The sequence below is a fragment of the Talpa europaea genome, assembly GCF_964194135.1.
Source record: "Talpa europaea genome assembly, chromosome: 7".
Lineage (NCBI taxonomy): Eukaryota > Metazoa > Chordata > Mammalia > Eulipotyphla > Talpidae > Talpa > Talpa europaea.
The window spans coordinates 128,952,037-128,973,513 of NC_140074.1; positions in this window are offsets into that span (position 1 = coordinate 128,952,037).

Genomic DNA, 21,477 nt, shown 5'->3' on the forward strand with positions numbered 1-21,477 from the left:
CAAACTTATTTCACACAATCTCATTCATGAGTTGGTGATATTTAGAGTGAATACCTTAATCTAGCACATCTTCTTGAACTGACTTAGTTAAAAATTTGGATTGGTAGTATTCTATTTTAAAATGACATTATTGTATATCTGTAGAGCAAATTCACTTTTTTGTCACTTCCAGGTTCTTAGAGTATTTTTTGCCAGGTGTGTGGGGAAAGTATCTTTGTTGTGTTTTGCTAGTCACTTAATTATATTAACTGTAATTTACTTTCATTAAGTGTAACAGAAAATGTAGCTAATATTAATAGTAATTTCGTGGTTTTGAGGACTTCAAAGAAATCTAATGATACACAAATCCCTTATTAATGGTTGAGGCTCTTTATTTTATATGAGTATGAATGTAAGTGGAATAACATACAATGGTCCCACATTAGAGATACAGCTGGAGGAAGCAGGGTGATTTGGGGTTCTCTAAAGAGCCTGAAAGTGTTCTATTTAAAGCAGTTAATTAGACTGGACCTGAGTGGGTCTGAAGGAACAGTCTTGTGTTATGGATTAGATGTTATTCTTGTGAGGCTACTAAATTCTCACCTAGAGCTGCTCAACCTGGGCTTGATGACATTTGGGGCTGCATAATCCCTTGGTGGTGAGAAGCATGGCAGTCCTGGGCACTATGGAAAGATCCTTCCTAGCCTCTCCTTTCTAGATGCTGGTAGCACCCCTCCCCAGTGATGCCAACCCAAAATACCTGTAGACATTGCTAAATGTCTCCTCAGTAGCAAAATTGCCCCCCACTGACAGTCACTGTGTAAACAGAAGATGTCTCTGGGGCAGTTGCTCTCATCTGCTTAACCTGATCGTCTGGGCTCAGGGAAAGACAGCCCTTGCCTTGAACACGTTCATAATTTTCATAATCAGTTGTGAGGGTTCAAGGAACGTTGAGTAATGATCCATGTTTGCCGCCAGCAGCTGTTTTAAAAGGCACGTTTAATTCAGTTAGAATCAGAAGTGGGTAATGAGGTATCAATGTTTTTTGGGGGTGGGGGTAAATGCCCATGGACCTGGGGAGGGGGGGTGGGGGGGCATGTGTGTCAACAAGGGCAACAATCCTGGAGTGAATATAGGCCAGGTGCTGGGTGGCATCAGTCTTCAGCTGCCTCATGTGCCCCCTACTCACCAGTGTGACTACATGGAGGAACCACCTCGGATGTGCTACCTTGGAGGCCGGGGCTATGTGTTCACCCAGCTCATCTCTGGTTACAGGGGCTGACAGTGTGCCTGTCGTGAAGCAGAGCTAGAATCAATATTTGTTTAAAAGGTGAATACCTACAAGTAAATTATGGGAGAGATAAGCAGGCCAGGAGGTCTGGGAAAAGTTCTTGTTCTGCTACCAATAGGTTGAGTAAGTCACCTCACCTGCCTGAAAACCCTGATGTAAGAAATGGGGTGGGGGGCAGCGGGGGGAGACTTGTGTTATTTCAAAGGTAGTCTTCTGGCTTTCTGGCAAGGTCACAGACAGTGCTGCATCAGATGATGGGCAGGTTGTGTTTGTTTGTCTTTGTTCTTTTGTGATTTTCCTGCATCCTATCTTTTCAGGTTTCAATGGCATGAAACTGGTCACTTTTACTGGCTAGCTTGTATGGGTGCTAATTGGACTTCCTATGTAAATAGTCTCTCTGGGATGTTAAAATTCTTTGGTAACTTGAGCCACAAGGGCTGGAGTGTAGGACACACGGCCCCCTGACTCAGGGTCTGCTGCACCCAGGGTGACCAGCGAGCTGGGCTAGAGTCACCCCAAAGAATACTCTCTGCAAATGAAGGTGGGGGGAGGAACAGACAAAGCCTAGCTTCCGGCTTGCATGATCCTTTCGTTCTTTATCTTAAATATTTTTCTTAACAAGGATGAAATATGGAGAAGTCTATTACAAAGAAACTTTTTAACCAATAGTTAGATTGTATGGAATCAAGGGGGATAATTACGTTCAAACTAAAGAAAATGTCCTCTTCACTTTCAGCTTAAACATTGAAGTCATTTCTTTGCAGGTATTTTGGAAATAGGTAATACAAGTTTAATATATCTCAAGATAAATCTTATAGTTGAAATAAATCAGTCTCTAAAGTGTTATTTGGCTCACAGAACAAGAACATTGAGATGAATAATACTGGAAATTCATTGCCCTGAGTGAATTCTGGAGAGACTATTTGCATAGGAAGTCCAGTTAGCACCCATACAAGCTAGTCAGTAAAAGTGACCAGTTTCATGCCACTGAAACTTGAAAAGATAAGATGCAAGAAAATTGTAAAAGAACAAAGACAAACAGACTAAACCTGACCATCATCTCAGAGCAAATCCAGGTGTGAACCTGACATGTTTCACGTTGCCTTCCCATGCTGATTTAGCCAATTATATAATGTTAGCTGTAATTTATGGTCAGGGCACATTTGATTGGCAATGCTGAGGATTTTCTGTGGAAAGTTAGGAAGGGCAGAGACCCTGAAGGTTATCACAAATTCTAGATTAAGAAAAATTTGATTGATCACAGGTACAGAAGATGTGGGTATTCCTGTTGGCTCCTAAGAGTGCATGAACAGGCATCGTGGCCGGACTTGGCTCTCTGTTGCCATGGGTGTCAGCCAGGCAGCATCTAGGAGGAGTAAGAACCAAGTCACAGGGAGTGGGGAATGGGGGGAGCAGGAAAATGAGTACAGTGTTGATGGAGTTTTGGGTGCAGAACAGCAGTCGAGGCTTCACCTGGATCAGGTTGTCTAGAGCTAGAGGGTAGATACTGAGAATTAAAGCGCTTCTGTCCATGGTGCGTGAAACTAAAGTGACTTATTAACTGAGGGTATGAGGGAGCAATGGCAAAGCAAAGCTTCAGAAACTCCAAGGACTGGGAAAATGGAGAAAAGGATGGTGACTGAGGTGTAAGGAAAGACCCCTCTACCTGACACCAGAACTGTCAGGATGACAGGTGAAACCCCGGGAATTTAGAGGCCAGTTTGGGTGGAAATGGCTGGTAAACAGGACAGCTGTGTGTGTGCCAAAAATATTCACCAAATTGCACAAGTTGTTTCGTTCAACAAAAAATTCTGCTGCATTTCTACTCTAAGTTCCATTGACGGTAAGAAGATAAAATTAGAAATACCCCTATTCCTGAGATGTAGTCTTCATCTTGAAAGGAGGCAGAGGCAGAAATGTCAAATATAAATTCTGAGGAGGGGTTACTTAAAATAATAATTTCTAGAACAAAGGGCACCTGACCTCAATCTGGAAAGATAATGAGTAAAAAGGGATAAGAAAGAAAAGTGATTTAGCTAAAAGTGACAGAATATATATCTTAACAGCTGTGAACTTACACCTTTAACTCAAATGCAGTTTTGTGAACCAACAGTAATTCAATAATTGAAAAAAGTGACATCACAAATAAAAGCATCTGTGGATCAATGTGGGGGGTGTGTGTGTGCATTTGTTCAAGGAAGGGAATTTGGCCTTTGGAATTTAAATTTAAGGCAGGAGGTAGCAGAGACATGAGTGGGATATAGGTAGGAAAACTTAGAAAACTGGAGTGCCACATTAAGAAGTGTGGATTTTATCTTATAGTAGATGTCAGGGAAGGATTTTGATCCAAGGTCATCATTTAGATGGGGCCAAAAACAATTATTTGATTGAGAAGATCAGAGGCAAAGAGATCATTTGGTTGGTGGTTGTCCAACTTAAACTCGAAGTAAAGACTGAAGGGTAGGATGGAAATTACGTAAGTTTTTAGAAGGTAGAATAACCAAGACTGCGATTCATTGGACATGGATGTTGAGGAGCAAGGCCTACTCCACAATCTCTCTCTGGTTTCCAAGTCAGGGAATGTTGGTTCCATTGACTGAAATAGACATATAAGAGGGAGAGTAGGCTACAGGGTAGGAAACTTGATAGCTAAGTTTATAAAATGTCTTTTAGATAGTTGAATACAAGAGTGTAAAACCCAACGGAAAGGTAGAATTCAGAAAAGCAGATTTATGTTTCAGTGGGAATAAGTCATACTTGGGCATGAAATTTTTGTGATTCTTTTCAAACTTAATTATTTGAAACAGAAAGAGCAAACCTCTAGCAGTTCTGTCCATATTTACCAGTTCTACTGGGAGATATGTAGTTGGATTCCTTTTTTTTTTTTGCTTGGTTAAAGCTAGGACTGGTATAAAAAAATGAATAGCGTAATATTGAACAATGATAAATAAGCAAATATAGATAAGCAACCATAATTTACAGTTATAGATGACCACAGAATGTGGATTTTAAATGGAATTTATGTAAATTATTCCATGTCTCTATAAATTCTTCCATCTCTCATTGAGATCTGCAAGCCATGGTGGTGATTTGGAAGGAAATGTACTTTCAGCATTGTTTTTTTTTAATTTATTTTTCATATAACTAGATATTGGGGGCGGGGGTAATGAGAGGATTCACCAGAGACAGATTGGAGAACAGAACAGGTGTATATACTGAAATACACTGCTGAGGGGAGCAGTGGGTGAGACAGGAGAGGTCTGCTGTGCCATGTGGGTAGCTCCCTGGTGGGGGATCGAACTCAGGCCTTAGCAATGATAACATTGAGACTTACCCCTAGGCCATCAGGGAGGCTCAGTATTTTTTTTATTTTTTTAAAGAGTAAGCTATACAATTACTGGGCATGGATGTTACAATGAAAATCTTGTCTGAAGAACATAGTAGGTGTTTGAATGGACCATTAATAAGATCTTGATTTTTTTTTTTTTAATAGAGGCATGCTTTATTTATTTGTTTGCTGGTTTTGTTTGTTTGTTTTTTGTTTATACATGCACTGGGTACAGTCAGAAGCGCGGGAGGGTGAGAGAATTCACCAGAGCCAGAGCGGGGAGCAGAGCAGGCAGAAGGACCGAAGTACACTGCTGAGGGGAGCAGCGGGCGGCAGGAGAGGTCTGCACGCCATGTGGGACCCTCCTCTGGTGGCCGGGGAGCAGCCGGGGATCGAACCGGCGCCGCAGAGGCCGCGCGCAGTTTCGCAACCCAGCGCTCAACTGCTGCGCCACCGGGGAGGCCCAATAAGATCTTGATTTTTTCAGACAAAATTTCAGGAAATGTTTCTGATCCTTTGAGTTTATGTAAACTCTCAAGCAAAGATGCAAAATAAAATAAAAAATGTAAAACCCAGAAAATACCGAGTATACATTAAATCAGGACTGGTTTAATAGGCAGCTACTATGACTTTCAGTTCTGTTTCCAATGTTAAGATTTGTTCTTGTGTCCTCTGACTAGTTTAACCTTTAGTACCAGGTTGGGCACTATAATATGAATTTAATAGAGGCAGAGATGATAGTAACATCACGACAAAGCATTTTACTTATACTCAAATAATTGTGTTTTTCTTTGAAGAGGCAATACGAAAAAGGCAAATATGAAAAATAAGGAATAGTCAAACAATGCTAATTAGTCTCAGTAACTGAAGTCATTTCAAGTACACAACATTAGCTGCAAAAACATTTCTTGAAACAATTTTGAAAGTATGATTCTAAATCCTTGTTATACCTGTAGAAGCTTCCTAGTCTAACAGCAGGAAATGCTGAATTCTCAGTTAAAAGTATCTATTTTTACAATGATGCGTTATTGGAAATTTTAAATGGGAAAAAAAGTGATACTAATAGATTGAAATAGTCTGTTATACTCTTAATTTTAAAGTTATTGCTTCCCTTTAATATGGCCTCAGTATAGGATCTGTAAAGGCAGGGTCTTTGATTTCATTCATTTATCTAGTACCTCACGTACCTATACATCACAGTGACATGCACATTTTTGTTGAATTCAAGTGATAATCTTAGTCCCATTAAATTAAGTGATATCTAAGTACTCTACAAAGTAAGGATGGCCTCTAAGATGAGCAGCCAGGGTCTCAGGACAAAGTTAAACACACACATTAATTCTAAGACTTGTAAATCTAGCATCTGAGTATTTACAGGGTCATAATAACAGTGGCAAAAACATCTGTGATTTCTGGCTACTAATTGGGAATCAGTGAGGACGAGCATAGCTAACCACAAAAAGTATTGGACAAGTTGATTTCAGGATTCTTCTTCAACTCATCAGAGAGCTGAGGTTACAGAGCAGTGAGCGAGCCAAAGACTAAGGATTGATGAGCACTGAAAGGGAAAGCAGAGATGCGGGGTCTTGCCTACTTGTGTCAGACATTGCCAGAGACACCGGTAAGGAGGAGTCAGATGGAATTGTTCGCCACTGCTGGAGACGGAGGATGGGCTGGAGAGTGTGGAAGCTGCCTGGATAGAAAGAATTCAACCCCACACCAGGCTCTTCAGACTTTACTGTATTCTGACCAAAAAAAAAAAAAAAAAAACTGGTTGGTGGCAGAATCCTGAAAAGTTTCCCTCATTGTGCAGTTCGGGGGGAGGAGAGCAGCAGTCACTAAGGAAAGGATATAAAGACCCCCACTTCTTACCAGGATCCTTACTATGTGGGGTACAGCACAGGCAAGGAGCACCCAAAACATAAGATCGCTGGTTAAAGCACATTCATTTGGAGGAAGGGAACAGAAAAAATATCCCCTAAACCTTGAAAAAAGGACAGGCATACACATTGGGGACATGAGCTGGTTGTGGAGCACAGGGAGCCAGATACCCAAGATGCAGGGATAGAGCCTGAGGCTTATTGAAGATCAAAAGAATTATTCTTCCCACCTCGATCAGGTGATAAACTGAATAGCTAGCTAGTAGAGTGGAATCATAGTGGCAGCGGGCCAGGGTTGGGACAAGGACACAGAGAAACCCTCTTTGAGGCACAGTGCAAAGGGGAGGTTTAAATCTGGGAGTTGAAATTGAGGGACGCAGAAAAAACTCTCTGGCAAACCATACACCACCCTCAACACAAGTTAGCACTAGAGGCAGCTCACGCTCGAAGAGCACTCAAGGCATCCATACCAGCTAGAAAGCCCCAGCCCCGCTTAACTCTTGCCCTAGACATAGTCGAACCCCACCCTGGAGACTCAGCAGATCACAAACCCATCTCCAAACAGAAAAATCGATTTACCTATCTGACACAACATACATGGCTCTTGAGAATAAATCATAAGGCATACAGAGGCAACCACAGAAACAAAACCTATGAAACACACTGCCCACACAGTTAACAGAACAAGACTCAGATGCCATTCAAAGAGGTGGGAACTCTGCACAACTTAATTTAACTATGAAAAGGAAGACAAATGCATGATTAGATGGAAAATTTCAGCAGAGAGGGCAACTCTAAGAAAGCATGGAATGGAAACACTAGAAGGACAACACACAGTAACAGAGATAAAGAATGTCTTTGACAGTATTCATTTCCTAGAGCTAACATAACAAAATACCACACACTGGGTGGCTTAAAACATCAGAAACTTGTTCTCGCTCAGTTCTGGAGGCCAGAAGTTAGAGTTAAGGTGTCAGCAGGGTTGGTTCCTTCTTTGGGATGCAGAGGAAAACATGTTCCATGCCTGTCTTCTCGTTTCTGGTGGTTGCTGGCAAGCCTTGGGGCTGTTGGCTTGTGGAAGCATGAGGCTAATGTCTTCCTCTGTTGTCACACAGTATTCTTCTTGTGTGTCTTCAGACGGCATTCTGTTCTCTTTGTATGTTGGTCTCTTTGCCTCCTCTTATAAGTACACCCGTCAGATTGGATGAGTCCCAACTTGCTTCAGTATGATCTCATCTTAACTAATTACATTAACTAATTACATATGTGAACTAGTTACAATGCAATTTCCAAATAAGGTTGCATTCTGAGGTTCTGGGAAGGACATGGAAGGGGGGAGGGGGTGCAACTGTATTTAACTTGCACAGATAGAGTCACCAGTTGATCTTATATAGTCAAGGAAGAAATCTATAAACCTGAAAATGGGTCAATAGAAGTTTCCAAACCTGAAACAGAAGATGAAAAAATTAGACACACATATATGTAAAACAGGAAAACAGATTTATAATCCAATGCCATTTCAGAACAAGTCCCTAAACTTTCTGATTTTTAGTTTCTCCCTGAGAATAATATCTTACAGGGCTGTTGTAAGTATTGAATTATATAGTATACAGAAAACCTAGTCTAATACTTGGGTCATAGTCATTTCTTGATGTACATTAATCTTCTTACTAGTTATCCTTAAGCAGCACCCTTAGTTTCCTGTTCAAAGGTGCTTATGTGTGTATGTAGAAAACAAAGATTACAAGTTACAAACATTTATACTAGAATCTTAAAGAGAATTTGAGTAGTAAAAGTTGAGCCCATACCCTTAGAATGGATAACTCTGGAGAAATACCGAGTCATCTGTTAAGAGGACCTTGCTGCAGTGTATTTAAGATTTGGAATAAGTTGAAATTGGTATCTTTTTACATAAGCATTTTATTATAAGAATAAATATTATGGTAGATGTCAATAAATCTACATTTGTAGATTTTTAGAGTTTCCAAATGTTTTCATAACCAACACTTCATTGACTCCTCATAATACCCTGTGGGATAAGAATTATTATTCTGACTTTATAGATGGAAAAGCTGAAATTAAAGGATATTAATTCACATGCCCAAATCACATATTTTTTAGATTTGTCAGAAACAAACATAATGGGTGTTAAAGTGGACTTGTGATTATTGGGTATCGTCTTAATGGAATGTTGGATGTTGTTAACTAGAATCTGACCCCTTTATTAACTGAGTCATTTCAGTTGTAAATTAGAGAAGACTAAGAGGGACAGGGATAATTATTGTCTGTTCAGATGCATATGAATTTTGTGTGATTTTGGAGTTAATTTCCAACCTGTGAAATAGGTGACTCAAAATTACATTTTATTCCTGTTTAGATGCTGACCCATCTTGCATCTATTAGCAAATTTATTTCAATTTATTTCAAATTTATTTAAATGCCTGTATTGGCATGTGTTCGGATTTTTTCTTTTGAATTGGTTTTAATGTCTTACAGGTTTCCTCATTAATGAATGAGTTAAATTAAAAAATTTACACTTATTGTTTATTTGTAAAAGTTGTGACTTTACCCTTTTGAAATCATCTTTTATAGATTTGAATTCAAGTTTTCTGCTTCTAACCCAATGACTATGAAAAATGGAAAGAGTGAAATAAATCTTGCATCTGTCAACTGTCACCTCCACAAAAGACCACCCAAAAACACATTGGTCAACACTGCTTTGCAGCAAAAAATATTTATACACATAAACAGATTGGAAAGAAATAAAATGACTTTTATTCACAGATGACACAGATTGCATAAATAGATAATTCCTAACGACCTACAAATGAAAAAATGCATTATAAGCCGTTTCAGTAAGATATCTGGATACAATAAGCAAAAAATAGAATTAAAAGAGCTACTAATAATTGAAGCAAAACGTACAAAGTACTTAGTAATCAATCTAGTAGTAAAAGAGTAAAATACAAAATACTTATACCTAAAATTGTAAAGCATTAGTGAGAGAAAAAAAAAAAAACTTGAAAAAATATGAATGTACTTAGAAGATCCAAGAGTTTTACAGATTAGAATTCATTCCCAAATGATCAATCCCTGGAGTTGCTTTCTGGAAATTGGCAAGCTGATTCCAGAACTTATGTAGAAATGCAAAAAGCTGGGCCTCCCCGGTGGCACAGCGGTTGAGCACTGAGCTGCGAAGCTGCCCGCAGCCCCTGCAGTGCTGGTTCGATCCCTGGCCACCAGGCGATGGTCCCACATGGCGCCCAGACCTCTCCTGCCGCCCGCTGCTCCCCTCAGCAGTGTATTTTGTCACTCTGCCTGTTCTGCTCCCCACTCTGGCTCTGGTGAATTCGCTCACCCTGCTGCGCTTCTGACTGTACACAGTGTTTGTATAAATAAATAAATCTTTTTTTAAAAAAAAAAAAGAAATACAAAAAACCTCTTTCTTAGACAAGAAAGTCTCAAAGAAGAACCACCAAATTGGTAAATGTAGAATCCTGGGCATTAAGACTTATTATTATAATGTCTCAACATTTATGAAAGTGCCAGAAGGTAAACAGTAGACCAAACAGAATAGTAAGTGTAAGTACACACACTACTGGGTCATTTGATTTATTGCAAAAGTAAAATGCAATGGAGTACTTTTATTTCTTTTAGTTGAAGTAATATTGCATGCACAAGTTTCATGTATTCACTGTTGAGAATCAACATAGATTAAGTTCATAGATGAAAGTCCTGGGGTTGGATATTTGGACCTATGTGATTAAAGATAGATATTTCAAGGCCGGAACTGAGATCAGAAAAATCTGTGACATAATGCTTTAGGATTGGTGGTATGGTGTTTTATAGTGAGTGCAGAGAAGTAAACTGATTTTCTGGTAAGTGAACTACCTGCTGTACTATCTTGACTGGAGTGATATTTCCCTACATAAGTAAAATATTTGTCTGGAGAAACTGGCTTGCAGAAATGTTACTCCCACCTCCTACCACATGCTGTGCATAAAAGTCAATTCCAGGTGAAATGTAGATTTTAATGTAAAATTAAATAAAGCATCCAGAAAAGGGTATAGGAGAATATTTTCATGACTGAAAATAGGCAAAAAAAAAAAAAAATCCTTAAGTCAGATACAAAAAGCAAATTATACATAAAGGGTGAAAAACTGGATAATTGAACTACATTAAATTAAAAATGTATGTTCATTTAAAACAAACCATTATTTTCTTAAAAGTTTGTTTTTAATAAATGTTTTATATTATTTTTTTTTATTTTTCACATTGTTCATTTTTAAACAATACTTGCTTCCCTCCACCGTCTCAGGTCTAGTCCCCAGAGAGTTTCCTTCACCAAGGCACCCGTGCACCATCACCTCAGTCCCCTGTGCTCCTCCTTCCCTCCCTCTGATCCCTCTGATCCCTCTCCCTACTCCCCCCCTGAAAGATGTCTCTGGTTTATAATTGTCCGTTTTTGCTTTGTTGTGTTTTGTACTGTTATTATTTTTTTACACTGATGTCTTATTTGGTTCCCCTATTAAAATAAACCATTGATTGAAAATCAATAGAAAAATGGATAAAAGTTTGAATAGGAGCTTTATGAAGAAGATATCTAAAAGAAGAAAATCATCTAATGCAGCAACTTCACTTCCCCAAGTATATACCCAAAAGACATGCACACACACACATAAAGCTGAGCTATACCCATGCAGTGATGAAGGAATGTATGTGGATGATCTATTCATGCAACAACATGAATACAACAAACATAAAGCTACATGGAGTTACAAACATAGCAGCAAAATGAAGCCACACATGAAAAGGAATGGACTGGGTGATTCTAATTATATAAAGCTTAAATATAGGCATATTTAATTCACTGTCAGGAGTTAACACAGTTCCCTTTGGTAGTAACTTGAAGGGGACAGTCCTGAGCTAGTAATATTAGAAGTTTTATATTTCATTACGGTGTACAGGTTTTGTTTATTCTGTGAAAATCCAATAGGTTGTACATTTTCTGTAGTTTCGACTTAGTTTATAAGATCATAAAAAAAGCATCGGAGACTAAATAAGGAAGAAGGAAAAACTGAAGAAGAGTTTCTTTCTAGGGACCTACAGTCTAATAGTTACTGTAATGACATGAAAAGCAACATGGGGGGGGGGGATGGAAAGAGGGTAACATAAACTCATCACTTTGATGTGATGAGTTTCACTCATCACCAACACAAATTAAAGCTGGAGTGTTGATTTGGAGTGAGTGTAGCTCGTTCCCCTCTGTTTCAGTTCTTAGAACTCTCCCCTGGGATATTTTTCTTGGTGTCAAGCTTAGTCCTTAGACCTCATGAAAGAATCATTTACAGCTGAGTGGGTGTGATTCCTCTTCATTTGGAGCTGAATTTAGATCTTCACTTTCGGTCCAGCCCCTGTTCTCTTTTTTCCCCTGTGCAATTGGAATAAAAGAGCACGTGTTCTGAAGCTGCAGCTCAGGAATGGGATGTTTGGAGTTCCTGGAGGCATCCTTCATTCCACAAAACTTAAATTCATTCCACTCCCTCCTGAGGATGCATGTGCAGCGAGACTTTGCTGCAAGGTGGCTCTAACATGGGCTTCAGCTGACATCCTTTCTGCTAGTTCCAGAAATACAAATTAGCCTGTGTTGGCAGAAGATTAGTGACTGCTCTTTAAGCAGTCTTTCATTCTGCAGTTTTATTTTCCATTCATCTTGCCAAGAGAGTATCTTTTTCCAGAAGTTTCCCCTCTGCTCCCCTGCCCTCCTCTTCTTTCATTTTAGTTTTTTCACTCCTAAATCCAGCTGTATCTTCACTGAAATCTCTCTTATCCTCATATTTTTACACTGCCTCTTTCTTTTGTCACTGCATTTTTATCTCCAAATTTAAAATTCTTGAGCAGAGGTTAAAAAAAAGTTCATAAAGTAAGTGTGAACCACAAGATCAGTAAATAACCTGTAGTATAGAATTTCATGAATATGAAGTGTACAATATCAGACAACGATTGCTCATTACCAAATATTGCTTATACCCTGTCCATAAGTAGTTTTATTTTCCTTTAAGTCATGGAAGCATCAATCAGCAGATACGGCCATCTTACACATGCCTTTACCTTTTAAATCAAGGTGGAATGCCTCTCTCTAGGGAGTATAAGTGTAATCATCCATTACTGTTATGTCTCCATGTATCTAGAAGCAGCTCTCATGGACTTTAGTAGTACTGGAATGGGGAAGAGCTGGAGTGGATGACTTACCTCTACCCTGCTCCCATCCCCTGCTTTGGATTCTGCCATCGTAACTCTTGATTTATCTTGTTTACAACTTTCATTGGATTTCTCTTTATTATCAAAGGCACTGCTGCTTACGCATAGGGAGGATGACTGTGCAGCACTGGTGTCTGTGGTTAACCTGCACTGTTTGGATTTCTCCAGGGAGGGAGCAAGCACAGCGGTTTGAGCCCCATGGAAACCCTGACTGGTGACCTGGAAGCCAGGGCGTTAGTTGAGACTTTTTGTGGCATTAGCTCAGACTCTGTGGTTCAACTTTTTTTTTTTTTTTTAAATGTATTATCTTTTCCTTCTTTTGGATTTCTATAAAGTTGAAATATATGTGCCTCACCACTAAAGCTTACTGTTGCTTGGCCCTTCCTTACCACAGTGTCTTAAATTGAGTGCAAAATTAGCATCTTATTAAGTTTTGGGTAAGTTCAGTAATACCCCTCTCCAAATCCTGCTTTTATTTGCACTGTCTTCTGACCATGAGTCTTCTATGAAGATCTTTCAAATGAGCAACATCGGGCAACTTTATTTCCTGTCATGTATATCTAGTACTACTTGATGCTACCATTTTAAGCAAATGAAAGGGGGGTGAATTTTGGTGCTCCTGCTAGAAAGTTTCCAGAGTTATTGTCTGTTTTATTTCATACACAGCTAGTTATCAACCTACACATTTTTGATCTGAAAAATCAGTGGACTTGACATTCAGCAAACTGTTAGAATTGTGGCAATTTCAATCCTCAGTCCCCATCTGTATGTGAAGGGTTTTCTGTTCATTGCTGGGGAGGAGAAGGGAGAAGAAATCTTTCTGAGACCATGACACCAAGTAGAATGTCCTGTGGGTTCTGCAGCATGAAAATATCATATAGGAAGGAGGTGGTTTCAGTCCATTTTTCTGGAAGAATCTGGCAGAATCTGTCATTGAAATACAAAGAAGAAAAAGAAAAAGGGAGGAAAAGATGCAGACCTACATTATACTTGCTCTGCTGTAGTGCAATATTACACTAGAAGCCGAAAACTTTACTCTTCTCTGAGTTGCTTTGAGAAAACACTGAGATAAATAACCATGAAAACTTTGTCCAAACAGGAAAAAAAAAAAAAGGGATTCAAACCTTGAGTGAAAGAAAATAGGTGAAGAATGATTAGTTCGTTTGCATTATCTGCTCAGAGGTGGACTTGATTAGAGAAGGAGGCACATGAAATTAACCACCTAGATTTAGAGTGGGCAATTTCACCATCTTTTGGAGGCCCTGTCTGTCCATTTTTCTGTTTCACCAATTCCCCATCTTCCAAAGAGAAAAGATTTTTTTAAAAGTCCACTTAATGGCTGGGCCTCCCCGGTGGCGCAGCGGTTGAGCGCTGGGTTGTGAAGCTCCCTGCAGCCTCTGCGGCGCCGGTTCGATCCCCGGCTGCTCCCCGCCCACCGGAGGAGGGTCCCACATGGCGCGCAGACCTCTCCTGCCACCCGCTGCTCCCCTCAGCAGTGTGCTTCGGTCCTTCTGCCTGTTCTGCTCCCCGCTCTGGCTCTGGTGAATTCTCTCACCCTCCCACGCTTCTGACTGTACCCAGTGCATGTATAAACAAACAAAAAAAAACAAACAAATAAATAAATAAAATACGTGCCTCTTTAAAAAAAAAAAAAAAAGTCCACTTAATGGGAATGAGCCTGGGAACATTTGCATCATTATAATTATGATTAAATTTTTACTTGTAATGCACTAACATTTTCATGAGAATTATAGTTGTATCATTAAGTCTTAGAACAGCATTTTATGTTTAGTGCTTAGATAGCCCTAAACACATCACTTATAGTGTATCATTTGAGCCTCAAAACTGTCAGAGGAGGTGGCTAAAGCAAGTGCAATTGTCCATATTTCACTAATAGAACCTGGAAGCTTCAAAATAGGACATTTTATCTCCTAGGTCTCATCTATAAAATGATGGGCTGTGTGTTAGAGTTTGAACTCTTTCCAGTATAACTTGCTGTGGTATTATTAACTCTTGAACATCTAATAAAATATTTTAAAATTTCACTTTTTTCAATTCCACTTGTGCTAAACCCTCACCACCACCACCCCACCCCCCAAAATGGAATTTTCTTTAACTCAGTTGGTAATTGAGTTCATTTTGTGGAGCTACCTAGGAAAAAAAAAATTGAAAGACTTAAGAAAAAAGCAAAATGTTTTCCTCTTTAACTGAACTGATTTAAGACATTACAAGGGAAGTGGAAAAAATTGGACTATCCTGACAGATGACTTTGTTTGCCAAACTACAGGCAGATCAGGATTTAAGAAGCTTAGTCTTAAACTCCTGGAAAATAAGAGAATAACTCCAATTGGAAATTAAAAAGAAATGGCTTTCAAAAGTAGGACACTGCAGATCAGGGAGATGGTAAAAATACAGAAGTTAATAAAGTGGCCGTAACTAATCAGACTCCAGTAACACTCACCATTGCATCTGGCAGCAACTTGTGCACGTTGGTGAACATCATCCTGGCCAGTGGTAAAGAAATGTTATATACCCGCAACAATTTCAGATGGTCTCTTCCAGCTTACGACCGTTAAAACCCACTGAAATCCATGGGGCTACAGTATAAACACAGATATATAAACATGCATGCATTAAATGCCTTCAACAGCAACTAGAATGTTAAATCGATTTTATGAGAAGTTGGTTTTCCAGCCACTGAGTGGCTGTAAATGTTAAGTGTTTTTACAGGTTGTTGCTCTCCCAGCTGCTGAGCTGCTTAAATGTTAACACACACACACGCACACGCACATGCACACGCATGCACGCACCCCTAGCTTTTCCAGCTGTTAAGTCTCTCTGTACATCTTTATGAAGTTTTTCCTCATTCTTTTACTTGCTAAATCTATTTATATTTTACTCACAAAAGCAAGTGCAAAATTGTCTTGGCATCATCCAACTTTTATTTTTATTGTATTTTTTTAACTACAAATAAAAATTCCATCCCTGATTCTGTGCTTTCCAGAAAGTAGGGGCTCTAGTTATAATGAAACCAAGATGAACGTTATGAGTTCATCTCAGAATGTAGATCCCACAAAAGCACTCTCGTTGTGGTGTGCTCAGTGGAAATACTGTTCTTGTGGTATTTCCATTGGAAATATTGTACTTGTGGTATTTTTCAATGGAAAAACTATTAGTGGGGCATTTCTGAGTGCTGCAGGAAATGCTGGTTGAAGTCTTATAACAAATGGCCAAGGCAAAATAGAGATGCCGAACAAGAAAGTTAAATATCACAGCAACAATTAGAAGCAAGGGGTTAAGGGTGATGATTATGATGATGCTATTTTATTTGGAAATCCAAAATTAAGTCCCTGTGACATTTTAGAGAAGGAAAGAAGAAAATTCTATTATAACCAGGCCATTTTTGTCTAAAAAACTAAAATGGGGGTTAGAAATAAGACACATGAACAGTAGAGTGGAAATAATAGAAACAAAAGAGAGATTGTAAGCCATGGGGGTGTATTGTAGGGGTCTCTCCTAGCATCTGTTGACAAGCTCTAGACATCCCTGTTCACAGCGAAAGATCACAAATAGAAGGCAGGTGTACAAAGAAATACACAAAGGAGATTTTCTGCAGCATTTTCTCAACCAGGTTTGAAGCTGGACTACTGTACAGAAGTAAGCCAGTTTTTAAAGTAATGCCTAGCTCCCAGGGCTTCTCTGAGTCTGGCTCAGACTTGGTGCTTTGCTTTATTACCCGCACTTCCCAGCAGGACTCTCTGCTTCTGTTGGGCAGAGCACTCACCATTTCTCACTTAACGTCTGGCTTCTTTTCCCCTGTGATTTCCTGCATGATTCTGTTCCTTCCTGGGTCACCTATCAATTATCGGCATTCCTCCCGGTCTTCAAGCCAAGGTCAATGTCCAACACATCCAGGGGAGGTCCTTTTGACTCCATCAGCCTTCATAGATAGATCAAGTTTTAGATCTTGAATTGGGAGGTATTACTCTATCCTTTGGCTCTTAGTGGTGGTTTATATTCAATGACTCACCAGCCATATTGAAGACCAGCACCATGCCATTTGGGTCCCATAGCACCTAGTGTGACTCAATCACCGAATTGGTGCGTAGTATTTAGCAGTTGCTTAAGTGAGGTGTGACGTATACATGATATCTCAATTTTCCATAATCTTCATTGAATGTTTGTTATGACAGCACAAGTGGCTGCAACAGATAAACCTATAAAGCAGGTAGATCATGAGCCTCATATAGTAACAGCTTATTTCTTATTCATGTCACGTGTCCTTGTGGGCATTTCTGGTGGACTGGCTCTTCTTTCAGTGGAGACCCTTGGTGCTCAGCACAGACTTTCATTGTTGCCCAGAGGGTGGTCTCTATTGGAAGGGCAAAAGGGTATGGAAGACTGTTTAAGCAAGATCTCTATATAATTGATATGAAAGTATCTATAACTGACATAAAAGTGACCTCCATGATCACCCTTATCCATCAGAATTCCACCACATGTCCTTAAGGGCTGAATTATACCCCCTACTCCCACCCAAATGTGTATGTTGATGCCTTAATACTCAATATATCAGCTGTTTCACTTAAGTGAAATCATGCGATGTTTTTCCTTCTCTGACTTATTTCACTCAGCATAACACCCACTGAATCCATCCATGTTGTTGCAAATGGCAGAATTTCATCTTTATAGCTAGGTAGTATTCCATTGGGCATACATACCACATCTTCATCTATTCACCTGTTGAAGGGCACATAGATTTTCTCCAACTCTTGGCTATTATAAATACTAATTCATTCATTTTAATCTAGTTAGTTGGAGCTTAACTTTTTGTTAATGACTGTTTCACAAAACTCTGCCATTTAATAAATGCTACCATAGATAAGCTACCTAATTTGCTAGACTCAGTACAAAATAAATATGTGAGTAAAAATATTAAGAAGTATCTCAGGAAGGTGACAGCAGGAAATTAAGACAAGCTCAGGGTCGTAACTGTGGACTCTGGCTAACTGCACAGGTGGCGTGCCCAGGAAGCAGGCCCTGGTGCCATCCACACCACCAGCACTGCCACAAATAGGGGTAGTGATGGCTTGAGTTGACATTAAAGGGCAGGGAGAGATTTTAAGAGCTAGTCCACCCAATCCCATGTTGAATAAATGGTGCTCCTTGAATAAAAAATGTAAAATCTTGATGTGCTTTTTATAACCAATCATGGTTGTGTGTATGTGTGAAACCTGTAGAGATTCAGATGAAATTTTTCAGGATTAGGACACAGATACAGTTGCCCAATTCCCCCTCCCTCACCCAGCCCCATGTGATCCAACCAGTTTTGGACGCCAGGCAACAGAATCACATCCCAACAACTTAAAAGTCTTATGGCCTAACTTCAATCTCTTTAAAACTCCATTTGTCATCCTCCACTTCTATTATTCATGAAAGGATTTTATTTGTGAATGATACTTTGTTAGGTGGGATTTGTGAATGTCAATAAAGGCCAGGTCAAAAAAAGAAATATGCACAATCATAAAATTCATTTTCTAGCACCCGCCTCAACCAAGCTCAGCTTCCTTCGGAGGTCATGCAGTAACTCTCAAAGAGCTAGTGTCTTCTTGTTCTAGTTGTGCTGTGTACCATCAAAAATGTTCTCAGGGAAGGGTCTTATAGATGTGTTTACACATTAAAGACACATGAATCAGCCTATCAACGCTTTGTTGTCAAGATATGAAAGGATTTATGCCAAGATAATCCATCTTAAATTGCAGAATTTCAGGCACTGATGAAATTTTAAAAGGCTATAGGTGTATCTTGCGGGATTTTTCATTTATTCATTCCTTGATTCACTTATGTTCTCAAGGTATATTTAATCAAAATAGTTATTTCATTCTTAATCACATTTAAGAAATACTTGTTTAAAAGTAAATACACACATTAAAAGATTATTTAAAATATTAAAAGTACTATTTATTAATATATATATGCATATGTGTGTGTGTGATTATGGAGACAAAGAGAAAGACAGACTGACAGAGACAGAGAGAGGTAGGAAGACCCAGGGGAAGGAATAACTAATTCTGCCCTAAATTCAACAAAAATGAAGTACACAGTACATGTTATTTGAGCTGAATCCTAAGGCACATGATAGAGACTTTGGACTTTGGTGTAGTACATGAATGTTGGCCATTGATTTGGCCAAATTTGGAGAATTACTTAGTTTGGTGGTTGAGGACTCCAGAATTAGAGGGCTGGGATTTGAGTCCCAGCTTCGTCACTAACTCTGTGACCTTGGATAGTTTATGTGACATGACTATTATTTCTTACATATAAAATGAGGGTAAAAACAAACTGACCCTATCACACAGAGGCTTTGGGAGAGCATTACTACATCCTATGCTGCATGCCCAGCACTGAAGACAGCTACTATACCACTCATGCTTAGCCTCATTGTGCCTCCTTTTATTCTCTGTGCATTGGGGAGAATAGGATAAGCCCTTAGCATGTCTGAGGTTCAACATGAAGACTGCATGTAAAACATCAGTCTGTGAACTTCAGCTGGTGGTGTGGCCTCAGAAAACATGGCTACTCATTGATTTGAAAGACATTAGTGTAGATTCCTTGTATGCAGGTGACCTTTCCTCGTATGCAAACTGCCTTTGCCTCTCTGTCAGCGAACTTAACTTTATAGGCGCTAGGATCTGAGTGGTAGCTATGAAGTGTGCATAAATCACACATTTAGTGTTTTCAAATCCTGTAATTAAATATTTTGCTTTTCATTCACATGAATTTTTCACACCCAACAGTTCATGTTAGGGTGTGTGAATCAGTATGAAATGAATACACACACACGCACACACACACACACACCCTCTCTAATTAGCATTTTTGGCAATTTTTAGCTAAATGGTATGATGACACTTAAAAGAATGTAATTGCTTCAAGTGAACAGGTGCAAGAAATTCCAAAGTTTTTTCTTTTTTTTTTTAGTACGGCTTTCTCAGCATTATTTTTAACTTTATTATTTATGTCTCACTGCATTTAAAATATGTTTTGGATGTCTGGAAGAGATCAGTGAAAAAAATGTAAAGGTAAAGTAAAAAAGAACAGATGAAGGGAAGATAAAGGTGACAAAATAAGGAAAATTCAGAGGTTCCATAGATACATCAAATTCATATTGAAGGGTGTCATAATATGGCTAGAGGTAGACCAAAGAAATTGGTTCTCATCATTCTAGCAAACAGACCAAAGAAGAAAGAGTGATCAGGTCTGGTATTATTAGGGTCCATTACATAAAAACAAGCATGTCAGAAACAACAACACTTTTTCCCATTATTTTAACCCTCTTGCCATTCTTTGAAATCACAGATGTCTTATCTAAACCTCTTTTTTTGCATGTATCTTTTAAAATTATTTCTTAGTTTTCTTTACCCATCACTAATTCATAAGATCCATGAGGATAGAGAGAGACTGTGGTATATTAATATTTTTATAAATCTCTGTCACATACCTGGTAGGACATTGGCACAGTGAATTAGTTAATGGAACATTACTATGTCAAAAGAAATCTCCAAGTGAACTTCTGCTTTCAAAACAAACTGGCTGACAGAGCAGGCTGTTGGGGAACTGTTGGGGAAAGTTAAAGTTATAAGTACATCTCCCTGTGTGTATAGAAATAATTACTGTGGTGATTTATTATCACTTTCACAAGAGGGAATAAGAATGATGGTGCTGAAGATAGTGGCTTGCCCAGAAGAAAGAAATTATTGAATCCAAATTCTTCATTCCAAAGATGAATCAACCTCTGAATCTCAAGAAGATGACAATCTTACTTCACTGGGCAAGCGATCTGCATTTGCTTTAAAATCAGTGGCTACATTCATTTTTAATTAGAAGTTCTCTAATAACTTAAGTGTCTTTAAGTATATTTCTACTAATTTCTAGAACTTCTAGCATTTGTTATTATATCCAGACTTTAGAATTATTGCATTTGAGTCCCATTATTGCATTTGTAATATTGTAATATTGTAGGCAGTATAATTGGGGTTTTTAATTCCAGAACTGTATGTAATGGTTTTCTGAGTTGGGTTTGCTTTGGACATTTCATCCAATTTCCCCTCATCAGTAGGTACATGCAGCAGGAACTCACTGTATGCTCCAGGCCTGTGAGTTACAGGGAGACATGGTCTTGCCAGCCAGGACACTTAGAGTTCATGGGGGAGAAATGAGCACAGCCAACTGGGGTACACACAGTTGTAAGTTTCATAGAGCAGTGCAGAGCACACCCGGGGCCGGACTGTCAGAGGTGAAGAGTTCACTTCTTGGATTCCTCTAAGAAATGTAATGGATGAGGAGGCGTTGGAGTTGATCTTACGACATTGGATAACTACTGAAGGGTACCTATGAACAAAACTGTGGGGGAGAGGAAGTGCAGAATTGTTGAGAGGGTGGAATTTGTGTCATAGGATCTTAAGTGAAGGAGTTTGGCCTCTACTAGGCAGACAGTCATCTGAGAAGGAAAAGGAAGAGAAACAGATGATAAAATCTTGATGGAAGGAACAGCAAAATCAGTGTAACAGATGAAGGGAATTCATCAGTGCTGATGTCCAGGAAGGCCTAACTACATCTCAGAGTCTAAATATATCCCACAGGACAAAGCCAACTGCAGGTTGAAGCTCAGTGTCCAGAATAAACAAAACCATCAGGACAGAAAGTAAATTAGTGTTGTCAGGAGCTGGGGTGAGCAG